General features: G+C 43.3%; 1 protein-coding gene across 5 annotated transcripts in view; it reads left to right on the forward strand.

Moving 5' to 3' along the window:
• Positions 1-23160, forward strand: part of LOC126998640 (RNA cytidine acetyltransferase-like) — a 92900-nt gene that overhangs the window by 58230 nt on the left and 11510 nt on the right. The window contains exons 1-2 of one of the 5 annotated variants that reach the window (XM_050860584.1): positions 21514-21651; positions 22899-23011. The exons of 1 other annotated variant lie outside the window; for it this stretch is intronic. The gene's annotated coding sequence lies outside the window, so the exon portion shown is untranslated. Of the gene's footprint in view, positions 1-21496; positions 21652-22898; positions 23012-23160 lie in introns of those variants that run through there. 3 more of the 5 variants (XM_050860586.1, XM_050860585.1, XM_050860583.1) reach the window with 3 other exon arrangements.

A 23160-nucleotide genomic window follows, 5' to 3' on the forward strand; every position in this document is an offset into this window, starting at 1 on the left:
CTTGTTTGTCGTTCGTTGTGTGCACCTTACTGACGCAACGGTTTTATTAGGTGCCAGCAGCCAAGAAGGAGTACTCTATTTTGATTACAAATGCGTGTACAAATAAGCACTATGAACTGGCTGTAGACACACCCCGTAACAGTCATCAGGCAGGCCGCGTGTAGAGAGAGGGGGGCGAGCAGCGGCACCGTCCCTCACGGCTCTGCTCTCGTGCACTCGACACAGGTAATAGGAATTTCAATGTCGGTCCATTTACATGCCCAGGTGAACCTACAACTTGCAGCAAGTGGCCTCGGGGCGCTATTTGGGCTCTGACGGGAGGAAGGGACGCGCGAACCACTTAAAGCCATATATATATATATATATATATATATATATATATATATATATATATATATATATATATATATATATATATATATATATATATATATATATATATATATATATATATATATATATGAATACACACAAGTCAAGAAAAATGTCGAGTTGAAAGTCTTGAAAGCTTTACGTGACTTTCGTCGTAAGAACTTCCCGGCTCCAGTACCCCCGGTGACTTTATCCGATTAAGAAAAATGGGAGTCACTCTTCATCCACAGTTTCGTCAGGACATCACACACCATCCTCCTCGGCAAACTTTATAGGGATGATAAGTTTTGATGAGCCTGCCTCAGAGCCTCGTTTTGTAGAAAGGACCAAGTAACAATATTTTCAGGTCCATCTGCCCTCGAGGGGACGCCACCTAGAAAAAAGTTAATTGAACATGAAATGTGTGTCAACAACTTCCTTTCATATCGCCGTGTGTGGATACTCGTGAGCCTTGGCACCGCTGCAGGCCACGTCACGCGTACAGCTGGTAACAGATGGACAAGCAAAGTGACAGACGGGCAGCCCAGGAAACATCGTAAACGTCAACGAAGCGAGATGAAATTAGAGCACTTGCCGGGGCAGGTTGGAATACTCTAACATGAAACATAAGTGAAAAACGCTGGAAAAGCCCCTCGTCCTGCACAATATAGTAATGGCAGAAGATGATGAAATTACAACTCCTGCCTTCACCCGCTTCAGCCATACATCAGCGAATAAACACAACACTCCTGCACCGTGACAGAGTAAATATCTCGACTGGGTTTAGCGTCATCACTTAGCGTTCCGTCGTAAATAAATGACGCTCAGAATGATAACAAAGACGAACGGTCGCTGCTGTTCCATAAGTTACGCTCCACACCCTCGGGAATGGAGTTAAGTACTGGAGGGTCTCTTGTAAATATTCACTATACGATCAGCTTTCCAGTAAACGGTGTAGTGGTTAGCGCGTCTAGCTATGAATCCGGGGGTCAATATTCAAATATCTATCTCTATTTATCTAACTACTGTCCATCTATCTACCTCCATATATCTTTATCTTTCTCTATATCTATCTAACTTTTGTCTGTCTATCTCCATCTATCTATCTTCTGTCTATATCTGTCTTCTATCTGTCTGTCTCTCTATCTGTATCTCTATCTCTCCCACCTGATCCCCGGCGTCTCCACCTCATTGCAAATTCAAAACACCGAACTCGCCTCAAGAGCGCCTCCCGTCGCGCCCCGGAATCCTCTTTGACGCCGTGTCCGGGCCAGGCGACATGAACCCTTTCACGGCATTATCCTCGCCAAAGTTTGAACAGCCCTAAACGCACGCACACACGCTGCTGAAGCCCAGAGCGTGTTACAAGCAACGCCTCGCCCCGATGATGGAAGAAGCCGAGACTGTGTGGCTGTAGAGTTATGTATATAGAGAGAGGATGCAAGCGGGGAAGGACACAGAGAGGCGATGGATTGGAAAAGAAGGGATATTGGCGGCCACGAAGGTATATATAGAGTGGAAACATTGAAGGACGAAGAGAAAGGAATATGAAAGAAGGGAGACTGGTGAACGCAAGGATGAAAATGAGGATTACAAGCGCTGAGGAATAGAAAAAGACTGTGTAATATGGAAAAACAGGATATTGGCGGCCACGAAGAAATATATTGAGTGGAAGCGTTGAAGGACGGAGAGAGAGAAATTTAGAAGAAGGGAGATTGGTGAACGCAACGATAAAAAAAGAGTTACGAGCGGTGAAGAACAGAAAAAGAGAGAGAGAATTAAGAATATGGAAGAAGAGATATTGACATTTGACAGACACAAGAATAAAGAGGAACGGGAGAGAGAGAGAGAGAGAGAAAGTGGAATACAGAAGAAGGGATGCTGGTGGTGAGAAGGAGAGAGATAAAGAAGAAAAAAAAAAGATGCTGGAGGTAGAAAGAAAAAGAGTTAAAAAAAAGTTATGTTGTTGAAAGGAATTACTGAGCTTGTGGAGAATCTGATGATGGTGTGTGCGTGTGTGCGTGCGTGTGCGTGCAGGCTTAGGTGAGTGTTTTCGGCATCTTGTGTGGACTCTATAAAGTAGGAAGGTTTTTGGTGGGCTGATCTGCTGAGCTCTCGAGGACCAAGGAGATTGTTTTTGTTGTTGTTGTTGTTGTTTTGTTTTGCTCTTTTCTTTCTTTTTTTATCCTGAGGTGGAACTATTTTTCTCTTTTTTATTGTTTGTTTGTTTTTGCCTTTTGGTTATTTCTTGCTTTTTTTCATCTTGTTTTAGGAGTTATTTTTGTTACTATTCCGCGGTTTTATTAACGTTTTCGTTTTCATCTTTATTTTCTTCTTGTTTTTGTTGTTATTGTTCTTGCTCTGGTTCCTCATCCTGTTGTTCCTGTTCTTGTTCCTCATCTTGTTGTTCTTGTTCTGGTTCCTCATCCTGTTGTTCCTGTTCTTGTTCCTCATCTTGTTGTTCCTGTTCTTGTTCCTCATCTTGTTCTTGTTCTGGTTCATCATCCTGTTGTTCCTGTTCTTCTTCGTGGCCTTGTTCTTCTTCTTCTTCTTTGTTTCGTTTTCCTGCTCGTGTTCTTGTTCCTGTTCTTGTTCTTCTTGTTCTTACCCTTGCTCCTGTTTTATATCTTCGTGTTCTTGTTTCCTTGTTCTTGTTCCTGTTCTCGATTTTTTTGTTATCCTTTCTCTTGTTTTTCATCTTCTCCTTGTTCCTCTTCTTCGTCTTCTCCCTCTTCTGGTTCTCCTTAATCCTCTTCTGCTTCATAATTTTTTTCTTCTTCTTTTCTTTTTATATTCTTCTGCTTCTTCATCTCCTTCAGCTTCATCTTCTTCAGCGGGCAAAATGGCTTCAAGTTCACTCCACACACATATTCTTCTGCTTCTTCATCTCCTTCAGCTTTATCTTCTTCAGCGGGCAAAATGGCTTCAAGTTCACTCCACACACACACACTCTCTTTCTCTCTCTCTCTGGTGGCGGTGGCAATGCAGGCAACACACCCTCGAACACAACTTGCTGGCTCGTACACTCCAAAAGGCTTACGCTGATCCCCGCTCCCGCCTTCACGTCCAACCTAGTGAGCGTCTTATACGGGCCACAAGGACGCTTCCAAATATACGTCCAGCTGTTAGAGGCGAAGGGGAACTTGTTATTATCAGTATCCCAAGAGTTCAAGGAGACACAGGACTCGCCGGAGAAGCCACGACTCGCCCCGTTGGAAAGCCGGAGTGCCACAGGGAGCTAAAGTCGATGGGGACACTATGCGAATAAATAAGAACCGTGGTTATGCGGGAAACGACTTGAATTCAGACGGGAGAAGAGGGCGAGAGAATAGTAGCCGTAACAGGAACGCGGGAAGGAAGCAAGGGATGAAGCAAAGGTATTAGGAAACGTAAAGGGATTATGGAAGGAAGGGGACAGGTAGGGAGTATGGGAAGGGAAGGAGAGGAGGAGGAGGAGGAGGAATGAGAAAGAGAGAGGGAAGGAAGTAAGCGGTTTGTAATAAGGGGAAAAGAGGCTAAAAATGGATTAATGGGATGTGAAACGAAGGGAAAGAAAAGTAAATTCATAGTTTAAAAAATAGAAAACCGTAGTGGGAAGGGCGCTCTGATGATATAGCCTGCAGGGAGAGAGAGAGAGAGGGAGAGGGAGAAGGAGAGGGAACTAGGGTGGTAGGGAGGACAGGAGAAGGTACATAGAGTTAAATGGAAAAAGCAGAGGTATGGGCCGGGTGGGAGAGAGGAAGGGAAATGCTGTCACATGCAAATTTTGTAGTCGATGTAAATACAGAGAATGATTGGTTGTGATGTGGTCTGAATCCTCCTGCTTTTCTGTTAGTGGTAGTAGCAGTAGTAGCAGTAGTAGTAGTAGTAGTAGTAATAGAAGGTAGAATAGTAATGATGAATGTAATTATAATCATGATACAATGAAGATGGGTTGTGTTTTGATAATGGAAATGGCTGCAAAAGATGATGATGATAATGAGGTTGACATGATAATAGTAGTGATGGTGATATTAGTGGAGTCATGAAGTGTGGTGGTGGTGGTGGTGGTGGTAGAGGTCAATAATGGCGGAGGTGGTGGTGGTGATGATGGAGGCGGTGGTGGTGGCGGTGGTAAGGGCAGTAATTAATGAATGAATGATAGAAATTAAAACTCTTGACGTCACAAAAGCTATGGGTCGTGTTTATGGGGCCCGGGGATGATTCATTAAAGTGATTATATTTCAGACTCAAAGAACAGAAACTCGAATTTACAGCATGAAAAGGAGAAAAATGAAGATAAAAAGTATTGAAGTAAACGAAGATTGAACATAAAACCCGAAAAACTACAAAATTATGAAACGTTTAAAGAACAAAAACTCGAATTAACAATTAAAAAGAGAAAAATGAAGATAAAAAGTATTGAAGTAAACGAAGACTGAACATAAAACCCGAAAATTTTAAAGATTACTAAAATGCAGAACAAAATTATGAAACGTTTAAAGAAAATTAAAAAAAAAATGAAGATAAAAAAGATTGATATTAACGAAAAAGGAAAATAAAACCAGAAAAAAATATTAACAAAAGGCAAAACAGAAATATTAGACGTTATTATTATAGAAGTAAAGGCTAAGTTAGGCGGACATACACTATAGCTACGCCTGGCCTCGGTGCTCATATCCGTCACCTTCGCCTTTGAATCTCTAAAGCATTTCTCAACGGTTAAGTTAGGCGCACATACACTATAGCTGCGTGTGGCCTCAGTGCTCATCTCCGTCACCTTCGCCTTTGAATCTCTATAGCATTTCTCAAAGGTAAAGTTACCCGCACAGACACAATAGCTGCGCGTGACCTCAGTGCTCATCTCCGTCTCAATGGCCCTAAAGTCTTCATAACTAGTTTCTCAAAGGTAAAGTTAGGGGGACATATACAATAGCTGCGCGTGGCCTCGGCGCTCAAATCCGTCTCACTATGCCCTGAGTCCTTATAGTTAGCTTTTCATATATCACGGAAGCCTCAAAAAAAATTCATCACCCTCTTCACTAATGAGCTCCAGCCGTCCACCCTCGCCCCTCAGAAGACCCTGCCGGTACTTTAAGGGCAGCGCTTCATTAAACAGAAAAAAAGGGAATATTACCAAAGCTTATAAATGCGATAGGCTTTACCTTTGGGGGGCAGGCACTTAGAGAATAAAAATGAGTGCCGCCTAACCGGTTTCATCAATGCTATAGGCCCCTCAAGCAACACTACCGGCGCTATACTCTGCAATAATGGAGAGGAAAAAGTGAGGATTGCCAGAACTTATAAATTAAACAGACCAACGCAATGAAATAAATACAAATTGCTTAAGCCTATAACTGGTGGAGGGGGTGGTGGTGGTGGTGGTGGTGGTTGGGGAGGGGGGGGGGTTGACGGGAGTGTTGTTGTTGTTGCTGTTGTTGTTATTGGTGGTGGTGGTGGTGGTGAATGTGGTGTCTAAAATATAAATGAAGGAGGTGTTGTTAATGAGAGGTGGGGGGTGGGGGTGACGGGAGTTTGGGTGGTGGTGGTGGTGGTGATGTTGGTGAGGATGTTGTTGGTGATGGTGGGGTGGGGGGAGGGTAGTGGTGTCTGTGATATCAATGGAGGTGTTGTTGTTAATGGGAGTTGTGGTGTTGGTGATGGTGGTGGTGGTGGTGGTGGTGGCGGAGGCGGTGTCTGTAATATTGATGAAGGGAGGGGAAGGGGGAGGGGGGAGGGGGGGTAGCAGCAGCAGCAGGGACGTAATATCATTAAAGGCACCGCTGATGAATTGTTTCCAGCGTAAACTATTCTATTTTTCCTTCTTTTTTTTTTTTAGCGTCGTAATCAACTACTCTTTATTGCCATTACCACGACCTTAATCACCACTAACACCACGACCATCGCAATATTAACTGGTTTTATTATTAGTAGTAGTAGTAGTAGTAGTAGTAGTAGTAGTAGTAGTAGTAGTATCGCTGCAATAATTACTACTACAACCAATTACACACTACAATACCAATGTTTTTTTTTATTATTATTATCGCTGCAACCATTACTACCCAACCACTATCACAACCCTAAACAACATTAACACCTCAACCATCTCGTCACCAACCGTTTCTTTTTATATTATTACCACAACCTCTTCTACCACAACCCTAATCATCACTAACAACACCACAACCATCTCGTCACCCACTGTGTTGTTCTTTTTTATTCCTACAACCAGAACTACCATAATCCTGACCATCACTACCACCACAATCATCTCGTCACCCACTGTTGTTCTTTTCTTTAATTCCGACAACCAGTACTACCAAAATCCTGACCATCACTACCACCACAACCATCGCATTACTAACCATTCTGTATCGTCGCCACAAACATTATTACCACTACCCTCTGCATCCACCACCTCCACATAACCACCACCATCGCATTACCAACTGTTTTTTTTATCACCTCCACAACCACCATTACCACAACTATAAACCGTCAAAACATCCCTCCTTACAACCACCACCACCACCACCACCACCACCAACAACAACAACAACAACGAAGCATTACCAGGTATGTTCGGCTATTCGTGGGGTTAAAAAAAAAATAGCACACAGGGCAATTAAGTTGATGCATGAAAATAAATGAACCAGAGTCAAAACAATAACTAATATCCGTTATTTATTGTGACAGTCCTTCATTTGTATATACGTTACATCAGCTCATTTTTTTTTTTCCATTCGGATTTATTTTATTTCAGATGTGATTACTGTTGTCATTTAATTTTTTCAGCGTGATGTTATGCCTGGTATGACTGGTGTAGTTTGTTCAAGCGTATAGTGTTCCTCTGTTGCCTTGGTAAAGTAAGGGAAAGTAAGTAAAGTAAATTAGTAAATAAAGTAAAGTAAATAATAATAATGAATAAGTAAGTAAAGATAAAGGTTTGTCACACCTCTAATTACCTGGATATCTCTCTCTCTCTCTCTCGCTCACTTTCTTCCTTCCTCTCTTTTTTTACTCTTTTCCACCTTTTTCCTTCCTCTCCCTTTTCATCGTCCCCTATTTTCTGCTTCTCCCATCCTTTATTTTCGCTATTCTTATAGTCTACCAATCTCACATACTCAATCATGCAAAATGTTTCTATAGTATTCGCCTGAGCTCAACTTTTATACGAGATAGACAGTTTTGATTGACACCATTAAACTTGTAAGGCGCTTATGTATATAGGATCATGTTGAGGGATATGTGAAGAATGTTTGCGCGATAGGTGCTCTGTGTGTTGTCGCCGTGTTTAGGCAAGGTCAAGTTGTTTTAAGAGTGACGACACCGTTAGGAATATACTGACTTGACATTACTTGACTCCCACACATAAGAACTATTGCAGGGATTGTAGAACTCACACACGTTTGTAAAGGATCATTAAAGCAAAAGTTGAAGAAGTTATGACGAGTTAATATGAAAGAACTGCTCGTGAGTGTGCTTATAACTCTTTTACGTGTCATTGCAGAAGTTATTGAATCAGTGCTAATATAAGTCACTTCACCCTATAAAGAGAAGTCTCCTGGACACGATAATATAACCAGACCATAAATAAAAGTCGATATAAGCAGAAGTCTGATTAGTCTTATAACATGTGCGCGACGTCAATCAAGTCAGCCGGCAAGCCTCTTCATCCGCCTTCAGAATATAAACTTCGGTGGAGAAACTTTCCTTGGCCTTAAGATCAGCATTGGAAACCTTTACGGAAACATGCAAGGGGAGGATTATATACAAAACCCTGAAGGCGGGGAAAACTGCGCTCCTTCTTGCTTCCCCGGGGCGTGAGGAGGGGAACGTTGCCTCCGAGAAGGTCGCGGGACTGCTTGGAATGTCGCTCTGTGGATCCCGAACGAGCCAGACATGCAGGCGAGCGAGGGGAGGACGCGGCCGGGCAGGGGTGAGGGAGGACGGCCGCCGCTCTTCACTTATATACGCCTTTTTACTTCTTAGCCTCGCAATTTTGTTTTCCTTCTCGTATTTTCTGTACTTCTATGTCTGTGTCTTCCCCCCATCCCCTTCTTTGTAACCTCCCCCCACACATCTTTCCTGTAAATCAAATCTGAAATATGAAGATGTGTATTTTTACTTTTAGGTGTTTTAGGGGTCTCTTGGACGACACAGACCGTTAGTGGCGCAGGCGAATTTTATTTATAGTGGCTGGTGTGGTATATGACTCTTACTTGGCCCATGCTGCCCCCCGGTGAAGTTAGGGTTGGGTGAAGATCTGGGCAGCATGTGGGTAATCTTCCGCCACTCGGCAATGGTTGAAAATCGTCAGTTTGCATCAGTTGGACTCGAGCTAAGGTCCCAGGGTTCACTACGCCCGTACGCTGACCCCTCTGCCATCGCCTCCCTCAATCCTTACCCTCTTACCTTCCCCCAATTATTCCTGTGATTTAATTTCCTTTTAGGTTTTCATTAACATGCATCGTTTCCTCCCTTTTATCGCGATTCCTCAGTTCCTTATTGCCTTAATCACATCTTATTTCTTGCGCGTTGTCCCTTTCACTGCATCACTAATTCCTGCGAGAGGGAAGGAATTGCAGATCGGTATTGTCAGACGCTTCCACCCCTCCCATCAACTATTTCCGGAGGCTGAAAATGAGATCACTCGGGTTCTAATGAGTGGGGTTTTTTTTAGGTTCATGGTACAGAAGAAGGGTCAGACTACCACCTGGGCCATAAAACTACCCCTGGAAAATGTTTAAGGAGTATGACCAAAGGCTGAAAATGAGATAACTCGGGTTCTAGTGAGTGTTTTTTTGGGTTCATTGTACAGAAGAAGGGTCAGAATACCAGAGGGGTCTTAAAACTACCCCTGGAAATGCCTAAAACTTCTACGAAAGCTTAGTCAGAAACATATGTGTGCATGGGCGCTGAAATGTTCAAGAATATGACCAAAGACTGAAAATGAGATAACTCGGCTTCTAATGAGTGTTTTTTTAGGTTCATTGTACAGAAGAAGGGTCAGACTACTAGAGGGGTCTTAAAACTACCCCTGGAAATGCCCGAAACTCCTACGAAAGCCTTGTCAGATATGTGTGCATGCCGAATGGTTGATTACCTTATTGACGCGGTGCACAGTGGCCGATATAAAACACGGGAAAAGCGAATAAGACTAACACTATTTTTTTCTAAGTTCGAAGTGGCAGTAAATTTTTGGTGACGAGAAATTTTATCAATATTTTTTCTGTTTTTCGTTGGAAGGGAGAGATTTTTGGTTTCTGTTTAGGTGGGGTGAGTTGCGAGAACTTTTTTTTATTTAATTTGTTTTTCGATTTGTTTGTTTGTCTGTGTCGTGTTTCTCCCTTGCTCTGCTTCGCCGCCTACACGATAAAACGAGAGAAAAGAAAAGAAAAGAAAAGAAAGGCTTATTTAATTTACGTCTCCTCTCTCTGCAAGGCATTCCAGAATCCCCATGACACTAAAGTTCACATTTTCAAACGTATCGGGTTTCCATTACAACTATTTTCCAAGCCCACAGAGAAGATTAACTAGGTTTCCATGGGTGATTTTTCCGTTCAAGGCGCAGAAGTCATGCGGAACTGTCACTAGGATCACAAAACCCCCCCATGAGAACCCCAGCAACTTCTACAAGAGGCTTTTCAAACGTATCGGGTCTCCATTACGACTACTTTCCAAGCCCACAGAGAAGATTAATAGGATTTCCACGGGTGATTTTTCCGTTCAAAGCGCAGAAGTCTTGATCACAACACCCCCCATGAAATTCCCAGCAACTTCTACGAGAGGCTTTTCAAACTCTGATCTGAGGTGCCGAGGACGCTCAGGAATACGGGGTCAGATCCTTCCTTTCCGCCTAAGAAATATGTCCGATCACTCACTCTGCAGAGGCATTCAATCAGACACTTGAATTCACTTAAGTTTCCCCTCCCTCATATTCGTCTGTTTATCATGTAAGTCATTTTTTTATTTTTCCTTTCTCCCTCCGTTTCCCTCTTATGTATTTCTCACTCATGCAGCTTCTCTCTCTCTCTCCCTTCTTCCTTCCCTCCTTCCCTTCCTCTTCTTCGTCTGGTTATCTTGTTAGTGATTTTATTTTTTCCCTTTCTCCTCCGTTTTCCTTCATGCATTCCTCACTCATGCAACCTTCCTTCCTTCCTTCTCATTCTCAAATAATCTTTCTTTTCCTTCTTCATCTTTATCTTCATTTTACTATGTCAATATGTATAGTTTGTCGTCCTGTTTTCTTTTCCTCCCTCTCTTCTTTTCCTCCCGTTTTTTCCTCACTCATTCGTTTTTCCTTCTTTCCTTCTTCTTCTCATATAATCTTTCTCATGTCCTTCTTCCACATCCTCTTCAATTTACTATGTCAATTTGAATTCTTTGTCTTACTGGGGGGCTTTATCGTCTCCTCTCTTCTCTTCCTTCCTTTTTTCCTTTCTTGACATCCTTCAATAATCCTTCTTTCTTCTCTCTTCCTTTGAGTGCGCTATGTCAGTCTGTCTATTTTTTTTTTTTTTTTCTCTCTCTCTCTCTCTCTCTCTCTCTCTCTCTCTCTCTCTCTCTCTCTCTCTCTCTCTCTCTCTCTCTCTCTCTCTCTCTCTCTCTCTCTCTCTCTCTCTCTCTCTCTCTCTCTCTCTCTCTCTCTCTCTCTCTCTCTCTCTCTCTCTCTCTCTCTCTTTCTCTCTCCCCTTCCCATCCTTTTATAATCCTTCGTATCTCCCTTCCCCTTTCACATGATTCACTACGTCAATCTATATACTTCGTCACATTATTTTCCTTCCGCTTGCTCACTCTCCTTCGATGGTCATTCTTCTCGCCTCATCCTCTCTCCTCCCCTTCTCTTACTCTCCTATTCTTGCTCTCCTTCCTTCCTTCCTTCTGTTTCCTTCAAGTCCCTTCCCTTACCTTCCCTCTGTTCCTGCCCTCCTTCCTTCCTTTCCCTATTCATTTCTTTTAGTTCCACCTTCTTCCTTTCTTTCTCTCTCTTTTGTTGTTTGTCCGCCCTTCCTTCCTTCCTTCCCTTTCCCTTGCCTTTTTCTCCTCCCCTGGTCTCTTCATACTCTCCTTCCTTCTTTCCTTCCCATCCATTTCATATTTTTATTTCCTTTTCTCTGTATTCCTCTGCTCTTTTTTTCGTATTTCCACTCGCCCTCCCTTCTTCCTTCCCTTCCATTCTCTTTCCTTTCTCTTCCCTCCGTTTTGTTGTATCTCCACCCTCCCTCCCTTCTTCCTTCCTTCCCTTCCTTTCCCTGCTCTCTTTTTTCATCTCCGCCCCTCGAGTCTTTTTCCGCGGCGCCCTCCGGAGTATGATAATGTGTACGGCCCACTTTAGTCCTCGGCTATTTGGGTGGATTCGGACTGCGGGACGGACGCCTTTATTCGGCCGCTCAGTGTGTGCTCAGGACGCGGGGCAGCGGCCACGCACGAGACCCAGGCCCATAAATTCAATGCAAACATGTTTAGCATATTTTGGGGCTAGGTTGCGTGTGTCCACTCCCCCACCCCCCTCCCTCCCACCCCTTGGACGCTCGTACACACACACATACATACATACAAACACGGTCTCACACACACACACACACACACGCTTAATCTCTCTCCCACGCACGCACCCACACTCACATAAAGTCGTCATTAGCTTTCATATTCAGTTTTCATAATGGTGAGATTGTGGAGAAAGTGTTTGGTGCCTGATATGAACTGATGAGATGATGGTGGTGGTGGTGGTGGTGGTGGTGATGATGATGAGGAGGAGGAGGGGGACGTGGCACAACAGAATGATCAAACTTCCAGATGGGTCAAAACTACCTCCTCTGCAAATGCCCACCACCACAACTCCTACGAGAGCTTTGTCAAATGTCTGTGTGTGTGTGTGTGTGTGTGTGTGTGTGTGTGTGTGTGTGTGTGTGTGTGTGTGTGTGTGTGTGTGTGTGTGTGTGTGTGTGTGTGTGTGTGCTTGTGCTCTGGCTCCAAAACGTTTAAGAATATCGCCGTCAAGAAGATCAACCGCGTTCTAATGAGTGTTTTTCAATGGTCATGGTACGAATGGACGATCAAACTACCTGAAGGGTCATGCAACTACCTCTGCGAATGTCTGCCATCACTCCTGCGAAACCCTTGTCAAATGTGTGTGTGTGTGTGTGTGTGTGTGTGTGTGTGTGTGTGTGTGTGTGTGTGTGCTCCGAAATGTTTAGGAATATGACCCAAGCTGTTCCTGCCCTTGCTCATTGCCCTTTGCCCTTTCCCCTTTGTTCTTCTCCCTTCCTTTGGTCCTTTGCTCTGGCCCGCTCGCTTTCTCTCTCTCTCTCTCTTTTTCTTCCTCCATCTCTCTCTCTCTGTGTTTGCTCTTTACTATCTCCTCCATTACCTTCTTTTTCCGACTTCAATTGTTCCTTTTTTATTCCTTTACGCAGTGTCTCTCTCTTTCTCTGTCCGTCTGTCTTTTTCTAGCTGTCTCATTTTCGTTCTCTCTCTCTCTCTCTCTCTCTCTCTCTCTCTCTCTCTCTCTCTCTCTCTCTCTCTCTCTCTCTCTCTCTCTCTCTCTCTCTCTCTCTCTCTCTCTCTCTCTCTCTCTCTCTCTCTCTCTCTCTCTCTCTCTCTCTCTCTCTCTCTCTCTCTCTCTCTCTCTCTCTCTCTCTCTCTATCTATCTATCTATCTATCTATCTATCTATCTGTCTCTCTATTAAGCATTCAGTAATTCTTTCCTCCTCGGTGACAGATTTTTCCTTCCTCTGTGTCTTTCCTCCTCCTCCTCCTCCTCCTCCTCCTCCGTGATGGTCCTCCAGATAAATGTGAGTGTGCTTTGTTCTTCCTTCTTTTCCTCCTTCCTTCCTCTCTTTCCTCCCTCTCTCTCGCTCTCTTTATTTTTTCCTCCTCCTTTTTTTTATTTCTCTCCTCTCCTCCTTTATTGTCGTTCCTTATTTTCCGCCTCTTCCAAACTTTCTTCTTTTTCTTATAGTTTTTCTCTTTTGTTTTTTCTTTAGTTTCTTGCGTTTGTGTTTTATTTTCTTATTTCTCTTTTTTTCTTTTCGTTTGTCGAGTTTTTGTTTTCTCTCTCTCTCTCTCTCTCTCTCTCTCTCTCTCTCTCTCTCTCTCTCTCTCTCTCTCTCTCTCTCTCTCTCTCTCTCTCTCTCTCTCTCTCTCTCTCTCTCTCTCTCTCTCTCTCTCTCTCTCTCTCTCTCTCTCTCTCTCTCTCTCTCTCTCTCTCTCTCTCTCTCTCTCTCTCTCTCCTTCGCTTCCGTTAGCTAATGAGACAAACTCCTCCTCCTACTCTCCTCCTCCTCCTCCTTCTCCTTCTTCAACTCCTCCTCCTCCTCCTTCTTTCCCTGAGTTTTCCCGTTCCCTGATAAAGTGGAGGGAAGTGTCGTGATTTTCGGCCCAAAACTCTAAACAGTGGACGGGAAAAAGCCGGAAAAGTGGACGGGAAAATGCCGGGAAAGTGAACGAGAAAAAGCCGGGAGGAAGTTGTCAGCGGCAGCTAGGGTCGAATGCTTAGGTTTCAGGTCCATTGGCTGTCCCTTTTTTTTCCCCCTTTGTCTGTCTGTCTTCGGAAGTGAGTCTGCAAGTGTTTGGGGATGGATGGAGGAAGGAAGGAAGGTGGGGAGGGATATGACGTGTAATGAATTATTGAGTGAGTGAGTGATGTCTTTCTTTCACTCTCTCTCGCTCTCTCTTGCTCTTGTTCTTGTTCTCTCTCTCGTTCTCACTTGTTCTCGTTCTCTCTCGTTTTCTCTCGCTCGTTCTCGTTTTCTCTCGTTTTCTCTCTCTCTCTCTCTCTCTCTCTCTCTCTCTCTCTCTCTCTCTCTCTCTCTCTCTCTCTCTCTCTCTCTCTCTCTCTCTCTCTCTCTCTCTCTCTCTCTCTCTCTCTCTCTCTCTCTCTCTCTCTCTCTCTCTCTCTCTCTCTCTCTCTCTCTCTCTCTCTCTCTCTCTCTCTCTCTCTCTCTCTCTCTCTCTCTCTCTCTCTCTCTCTTTTTCTTTTTCTTTGAACTTGGATCGGCTGTAATTTTCCGGGGATTTCTTTCATATCGCCATAAAACCAATAAGTGTTTTTCCTATACCAAAACAAAAGGCATTACGTTGTTTGGCTTTAATAACCCAGTGAAGTTCTAGACACACACAACAACAAACAGAAATCTAACCTAAAGACATTCTGAAATCGTAAATACATCAATAAAGCATAAAACTACCGTCATACCACCAAATACTGTACTTTCCACTATGTTAATCTCCGTCTCCTAGGCAATTTTCAACCCCTCTCTACACCTTAACCCAAGACAGACAGATTCCAGCGTCCGAGTCATACTTCCTTGCCTCGCCCTTCAAGAATAGCGTCATACTTCCCTATTATACTATCCACTATGCTAATCTCCGTCTCCTAAGCAATTTTTAACCCTTGCCCTCTTAACCTAACCCGAGAAAGACAGATTCCAGCTTCCGAGTCATACTGCCTTGCCTCGCCCTTCAAGAATAGCGTCATACTTCCCTATTATACTATCCACTATGCTAATCTCCGTCTCCTAAGCAATTTTTAACCCTTCGCCCTTTAACTTAACCCGAGAAAGACAGATTCCAGCGTCCGAGTCGTACCTCTTTGCCTGTCTCTCCCTAACATATCCCTTTATCTCGACCGAATTGGGTTCAGGGGATCAAAAGAGGGGATGACGCTAATGCTCTTATATTCGGAAGGAGATGATTGAGACCCCGGCGATGGATACAAGTTGGATCCAATCAGCTTGAGGAAGGAGATGGGCAAGAACGAGTTGAAAAAATAGGTTAGTGGATGAATGAAGAGCAGAGGATGGACGCAGTCAATTTTAGGAAGGAGATGGGCAAGAACAGGTTAAAAAAGAAAGGTTAGTGGATGAATGAAGCAACTTAGGCGGATGTTAAAGGCAAGAACGAGTCAAAAATATAGGTTAGTGGATGAATGAAGCAACTCAGGAGGATGTTAAATTAAAAGAGATAGGCAAGAACGAGTTGAAAAAAGAGGTTTGTGGATGAATGAAGCAACTTAGACAGATATTAAATTAAAAGAGATAGGCAAGAACGAGTTAAAAAAAGAGGTTTGTGGATAAATGAAGCAACTTAGACAGATATTAAATTAAAAGAGATAGGCAAGAACGGGTTAAAAAAAAGAGGTTTGTGGATAAATGAAGCAACTTAGACGGATGTTAAATTAAAAGAGATAGGCAAGAACGAGTTGAAAAAAGAGGTTTGTGGATAAATGAAGCAACTTACGGGGATGTTTAAGTTAGATAGATTAATGGACACGAAAGATAAATGATGCGTGACTTGTTTTGAGAGCTATCGTGTAATATTGGTCGGTATTCCCAGACGCTTCGCCTCACATCGGCTATTTCCCAAGTCCGAGTACAGGAGATGACTCGGGTTCTACTGAGTGTTTTTTTTAACGTTCATGATCCACTAGCCTTATGAAACTACCACCAGAGTCTTAAAACTACCCATGGAAATGCTCACAACTCTTACGGAAGCCTTGGCAAATACGTGTGCTTGAACGCCCAAATGTTTTAAGACAGTGGTTCTTAACCCTGGGGGGGGGGGGGGGGGCGAAACCTTACACCTGGGGTACGAGACATGCTGACCAGTAATTCAATATCATATTTATAGGGGGGCTGGAATTATTTATGATTATTTTGTCTCAACAATTGGCCTAACCACCTTGACTCCAACGGTTTTACATCAAACTGCAATAACTTGTATTATATGTTAACTACCGTCTTAATTATACTTTTTCCTGGTCGGGGGTACGAGACAAATTCATTAGCTCTCGAAGGGTACGAGCATTAGAAATAAGTTAAGAACCACTGTGTTACGAATATGGCCGTGCGTAAACCGACTAACCTTTCGTACAATACTTCATCGTTTTGTATCCTTGTGAGAAAACGAGTAACTGGGTGTAGGATGTATCCCGTCTCCTCCCATCATCCTTCAAGCCTAGATACATGTAGCTTCAATCTGTGCCCGAGGACTGGTACCCCTTCATACGCTCGTCATATTGTATACCTCGGGGTGAGAAAGGGAACACAGGCGCGTGAGACAGATGTGAACGAGACGGAGCAGAGAAAACAATGGAAGACGCGAGTTATTGAAAGCTTTTGTTTATTCAGCGACAATGTCCACATAGCAACAGCAATTAGCGACCTTAGACAGAATAAACGTTGTGTCCATATTGTTTTCTGTATATTTTTTTTTTCATTTATTTATTTATATTTATTTGTTTCGTCTTTTAATTATATGTTTGTTTGTTTTTTTGTGCGTATGTGTTGGGCCTGCTGCCTCCTCCCTGATTACTTATTTTTTTACGGCAAGGGAGGCTAATTAAGGGAAATAAAACAAAAACAACAACAACAAAATCTCACTAAACGCTGCTCTGGTAAAAGATAAAAGAACGAGAGGCCAAAAGAGAGGTCAATTTCGGGTTGAGAGTCATTTCTTCATATATATATACCTACTTATTTTATTTCTTTTTTTTCTTTGTGTGTGTGTATATCAGTGCTGGGCACTTCCGCTAATTAGTCCGCAAATCCGCAATAGCGGGAGTTCCATTTCATTTGCGGATTAGCGTTTGCGGCATTACTTCCGCTAACACGTGGAGGAGCCAGCCCGGTTCAGCCCGGACAGCCTCAATCTGATAGATACTTCAAATATTAAAATAAAAACTGATTAACTTCAAAACTTTTTTAGTTGTTGCCTTTTCCACTTTTTTATAAAATGCATATTCACATAAACCTCTCAGGGGATCTTATTATAAACATCATGATAAGTATTTTGTTGTGACATTCACACTGATGAACTTCCTTTGGTCCTCCTCATTAAAAATAAGTTTAAAATAGATGCTTATCAGATTATTACAAATTAATTAGTATGATTACAAATCGTCCAAACTTGAAGTAGCAGTAGTGTATGTATCATCAATGCCCAGTTACAGCATTACATCACAAATAGAGTGAAAAGAGATTCGAGAACTATTGATGATATAATTTTTGTTTGCGGTTTGCATTTGCGGTGTCAAGTTTTGTGGCGAGAGACTGGAAATGTTGTGCAGCTATTTGCGACAGCAGATTTGTGATTGCGATTTAAACTAAATCTCGAAATTTGCGGAATTGCGATTGCGAAAGTTATGGAATAAGTTAGCGGATTTGTGATAGCGGAGGTTCAATTTCGTAAGCGATGCCCAGCTCTGATGTGTTTGTGTGTTGGCCAGCTACCTCCTCCTCCCTCCCTCCTTTCCTTGATGCCAGAAGTTGGAGAAATCTTCGCATGTGTCGCCCGCCGTGCCGCCCTGCCCTGCCTCGGGAAATATATATATCGCGAGGAGGAGCCAGCCAGGCCGATGAGCGAGAAGGAAAGGAAGGAGGGACGTTCATGATATTGCCCGCCTCTCTGATACAAAAATATATCTCCGGCCCCTCACTCTTTCTCTTCCCTTTTCCCCTTTCTCTCCTCTCTTCCGTTTCATCTCCCCTCTCCTCTCTCGTATTTCCTGAGCTACCCTCCTCTCTTATTCTGATAAATGACTTTTCCACAGCCCTACACAGCCCTCTTCTCCTCGTATTTATTGCTCACACTATTTTGTCCCACTTTTCCTGCTCACTGAGGTGCTCCCTTCCGCCTCACGGGCCCGTCACGGAGATGAAGACTATAATAATACTCGCTCTTGTACGTATAAGAGTCACGGTCCTTGATTCTGGACTTAACGGCCGTGTACTTGAAGATATACGAAATGGAGTAAGGTTCGTTATGTTGTTGTTGTTGTTGTTGTTGTTGTCATTATTATTATTATTATTATTATTATTATTATTATTATTATTATTATTATTATTATTATTATTATTATTATTATTATTATTATTATTGGTAGATTAATAGATAAATAGATACAGAGATACACACATACATACATACATACATACATACATACATACATACATACATACATACATGCAAAGGTAAATAGATAGACAGATAAATAGGCAGATTGATAAAATGATAGATAGATAGGTAGATAGATAGATAGATAGATAGATAGATAGATACATACATAGATAGATAGATAGACAGATAGATAGATAGATAGATAGACAGACAGACAGACAGACAGACAGACAGACAGACAGATAGATAGATAGATAGATAGATAGATAGATAGACCCAAACAGCCTTCCCTCGATGAGCAGATATAGATATGAAAACAAAAGAGACAATGACAGTAAAGTAAGAAAATATAAAGAAATGAGGGAAGGGGACAAAAACAATGTCTCATGAGTTAACAAGTGGGTGTTGACTCTCACCTTAAACTTATCACGGTCAACAAGCGAAACAAGCTCGTCTGGAAGGACACTGAACATTGTAATCAACTTGGGGGATAAAGGAAGGGAAAAAATGTTCACTGCTCTTGCTTGTTGGAGGAACGTTTGACGGGCTTTTTTTTACTTTTTTTTTGCCGCTGTTTTTTAGTGACCTTGAGCTGTCTCCCTTGCTGTAAGAAAAAAAATAACGAAGAAGAGAAAGCCGCTCTCTTCGTTAATGTCTCCAACGTCAACCCGCGCGTAAAACAAGCAAAGTTGGGCGCCCGGTCCTCCTAAATAACTAATGGTCTTGGTCCCGCTCCGTGCTTTTAAAAGAATCAACCTTGATCTTAATTAGTTTGTTAATTAGTAAGTGTGTGTGTGTGTGTGTGTGTGTGTGTGTGTGTGTGTGTGTGTGTGTGTGTGTGTGTGTGTGTGTGTGTGTGTGTGTGTGTGTGTGTGTGTGTGTGTGTGTGTGTGTGTGTTAATCACCCACCGTCGTTCATTCACCCATGGTCTGATCACGTCCTGACTCGTGATCGCCAGCCACCACCCTCCCGGAATGAGATTATTGAGATGATATGACCGATCTTTGGGCACGAATAGAACCTCACACACCACGACCCTCTTCCCCCTTTACAAACACAAGTATAAAGGTATATAGCCATAGTTATCTACCCAGACTCCAGCTCATGATATTCCTAAACACTAAACCGATATTACTTTGCGGTCAAGACACCTCTTCACCCGAAATTGATCTCCCTTTTGGCCTCTCAGTCTGCTTTCTTTTGTTGTAGCAGTGTCTAACGAACCTTTTTGTTCCTGTTTTCGCTTCCTGCCCTTAAGCTACCTCCCTTGATGTAAAAAAAAGACACTCCCCCAACACCACTTACCTGCTAAGCTTCACCGGGGTCGTCAACTTGAGGCGCGGCGGTGTATCGTCTACAAGTAACAGTGGCTTGTTTGCGCTACACCGCGGGACTCTGTATAATTTCAAAGCGAAAACATTGATGCGAACAAACTATTATTTTTATGTAGCTACTCTGTGTGTGTGTTTGTGTGTGTGTGTGTGTGTGTGTGTGTGTGTGTGTGTGTGTGTGTGCAGCTAATTTGTAAGTAGTTACGTTACTCTTCGGTGCATGCGTGTTGTGGGGCTCAAACTATAATCATCGAAGAGCGGGAGGCAGGACGCGGAGAGGGTAGCACGCACGCGGCTCGGCTGAATAACAGTGTGTGTGTCCTACAAGTTGAGGAGACGGTGGTGGCGGGCGACGCGCGACTAGGCGGTGCACTGAGCGGCGGCTGTGGTCCTGCTCCTCCCTCGGGTCTGAGCCCACACGCTGACGAAACCCTACTGACCACTCGACGCACCCCACGCCCTCCAGCTTCCCTCCACGCCCTCTGCGCTTCCTTCACTCACGGCCCGTTACTGGCTTGTCCCACTGCGCCGCCACCATCCCTTGAACTTTAACCCAAGTGTCCCCGAGCCCTCCCCCTCGGCGGACTCATATCTTCTCTGTCTGTGATGATAATATACCTCCGTTTTGGTATCATATCTCCGCTTCATTTTCCTCATATCCTTTTTTTCTCTCGCTTTTCTCTCTCTCTCTCTCTCTCTCTCTCTCTCTCTCTCTCTCTCTCTCTCTCTCTCTCTCTCTCTCTCTCTCTCTCTCTCTCTCTCTCTCTCTCTCTCTCTCTCTCTCTCTCTCTCTCTCTTTTGTGGTTAATTCATAGGTATTGAATTTTTTTGCCTTTTTTTCATGTGTCTACACCTGGAGGGGACTGTTTGGGTCTTTTTTTTTCTATTTTCCCTTTATGCCCTTTTGTGGATCTGAATAGGTAATAACAGGTCCACTTACAAATGGATAGCTGCCTGTGGTCTGCTAGCTGAAGGTTAGTATGTATTCACCACTGGTTTGTGCATCTTTTCTCTGTTGCATCTTTTCTCTGAGTATTACCTGGAACAAGTAATTGGTTACCTAACAATATCGCAGGTTGATCTAGAATGATTTACGTCTTTAATCATGTTGCGGAAGCTTTGTCGTACTACCACACTCGTAAAACTATCTATGGAAATACATTTACCAAAGCCTTATCGGGTATAAGCTTGCACCCATTGTGGATCTAAATAGGTAATGTCCACTTACAAACAGATACCTGCCTGTGGTTATCTGGAACAAATAATTGGATACCTACTATTTCTGTTTAGTAACAATAGCAAGGGTTTATCCAGAATGATTTGTCTTGTGAAGATGGATGAGGGGGAAGACCTTGAGATACCAGTAAGCAGTGGGATAAGGCAGGGCTGTACAGGGTCAACTATACTTTGTTCAAGTTAGTTACATACAAAGTCATTAAGAAGTTAGAAGAATTGGACAAGGGATTTAATTAAAGATGAGGCCTTCAATATAACATCTCTGTATTTTGCTAATGATGGAATGCTGTTAGCGGGGAGTGAAGAAGATGCAGATGCAGTAATTGAGCAGGTGGTGGCAACAGGATCAGGGAATGCGGACTAGAAATAAATAAACAAAAAAGTAACATTATGATATTTAATATGAAAGACAAACCGCAGGGATACAGGTTAGGGATAAGCTGAAATATCTAGGCACGTATTATAATAAATGACACAAGAAATATATTTAAGGCACAGAGTCCATGATACAAAAAACAACCCCTCTGTGGCATGTTGCTACAGCCGAAGGCTAGGCAGCAAGACATTGTTATATTAAAAAACAGCCGATTCCGCTTCCAAAATAGTTAAGATTGTTTTTATTGCCTCAGTTCAAAGTCGGCGCGGTGCTCGAAGGGCCAAAAATGGCGCCCAGCAGCCTTATACACAGGGCCGCCTATGTTGGGACTCTCTCTATAAAGGGACTCTATGATCTGTATCCACGTGTGTTTGTTTACCTCGCCCCGCACACTGCACTGCCTCTCGCGTTGGCCACCGCCTCCAGGGACAGGCGCCAGGGTCGTGCTGCAGGCAGGGTGATTTCTCTTCCATCCGTAAGTGTCGCCGAACTTGAACTATTTTTCTGAGGACGGTGGCTGGCCGTGGGACACTTGGGTTAAGGTTGGAGGGGTGGTGGCGGAGCGGTGGGCCCTGCACACGGCCACTTTTTCGCGGCCACCACAGGCAGTTCCATCATGGCTATCAAGAAAGCAGCGCGTCATTGCCGTGCTCATCCATAAAAGAAAAGGAGTGTTGAGTGCACCCGATATTCAGCCATAGGTGACGTTTACACATCCCAACGGGGCTCTGGAGCCAACAAACCACACCGCACTCTTCCGTTAATACCGAAAGATTGTTTTTTTTTGCATAAACATCATCCTTTTTTGGCATGATGAGGTGCAGAAATAAACTGAACAAGTTTCCTGTTAAGTCATTATACAGACTACTATAGTCCAACCAAATTGTCGAGTCCGTTTGAGCGGAGGCTCCCGCAGGTCCATTTCTCCCCTCTGCTCTGCCACACAGTCCCAACACCTATTTTTTCCTATCATATGTTACCTTTACCTTACATATGAGAGGAAGAGATAGGTGTTGGGACTGTGTGGCAGAGCAGAGGGGAGAATGGGCCCGCGTGAGTCTCCGCCCAAACGGACTCGACAATTTGGTTTCACTATAGCTGTGTAGAAGAGACACGGATTGCAAGGAGAGAAAATAACAGAACGCTGAGGGCAGTAGCAGCCAACTTGTCATCAGGTTGCCAGCCACTGCGGTCAGTGTTCTCGTGTTATTTTCTCCTTTTAATCCGTGTCTCTTGTCCACAGCTTTTAGTAAAGACCAACGGGATCCACCCATGGAGAGCCACAGTGGCTTAGCAGGGAAAATGGACTAAGCAACCATTTCCTTGTGGCTGCTGTTAAAGAAAAGCTTGTGTGCAGCCTCTCATGGAAACATGATTTAATTTCTTGCCACAAAAAGTGGCAGCCGCAGTCCACTGAAAACTGGCTCGTGTGTCAGGGCCCCAAGCACCTTCATTAGTATGTCCAGCATACATGGTACAAACTCATGGGAGGTTGTGAGACATCAGTTTCTTCTTTAAGCTCCAAACTCTTGACCTGTCTTGAGGACCAATTTAACCACACTTATCTTTCCATGATATGTCAGTAAAGGCACCACAGTAAAGCTTTGTTTTAGGTCCTAAGTGTTTGATACAAGGTAATTTTTCACAATTAGAAGTTTTCCACAATTTTATTGGTGTGAAAACTTTCCAAAGAGAGCACACATTACTGTCTGACACTTCCAGGGGCAGTGAGGGTCAGGGCCTATCCCCTTGCACCATGGAGAGCAGCCAATGCCCCAACTGTGTTCTGCTCTTCAGCAATGCTGGTGTGGTCTGTCTGGTAGGACACAGGTTAGGTTAGTTCTAGACATGTGCCTTGGTTTAAGACTTTCAAGGCATGTGTTTTTGCCCTTTAATCATAATATGAAGGTGTATATGGTATTTTGAGGTGGCAGAGCTAAACTAGACATTTATCAGGCTCAGTTTATGTAGTTGCATAACTTAA

This window comes from Eriocheir sinensis, chromosome 14 (genome assembly GCF_024679095.1).
Source record: "Eriocheir sinensis breed Jianghai 21 chromosome 14, ASM2467909v1, whole genome shotgun sequence".
NCBI lineage: Eukaryota > Metazoa > Arthropoda > Malacostraca > Decapoda > Varunidae > Eriocheir > Eriocheir sinensis.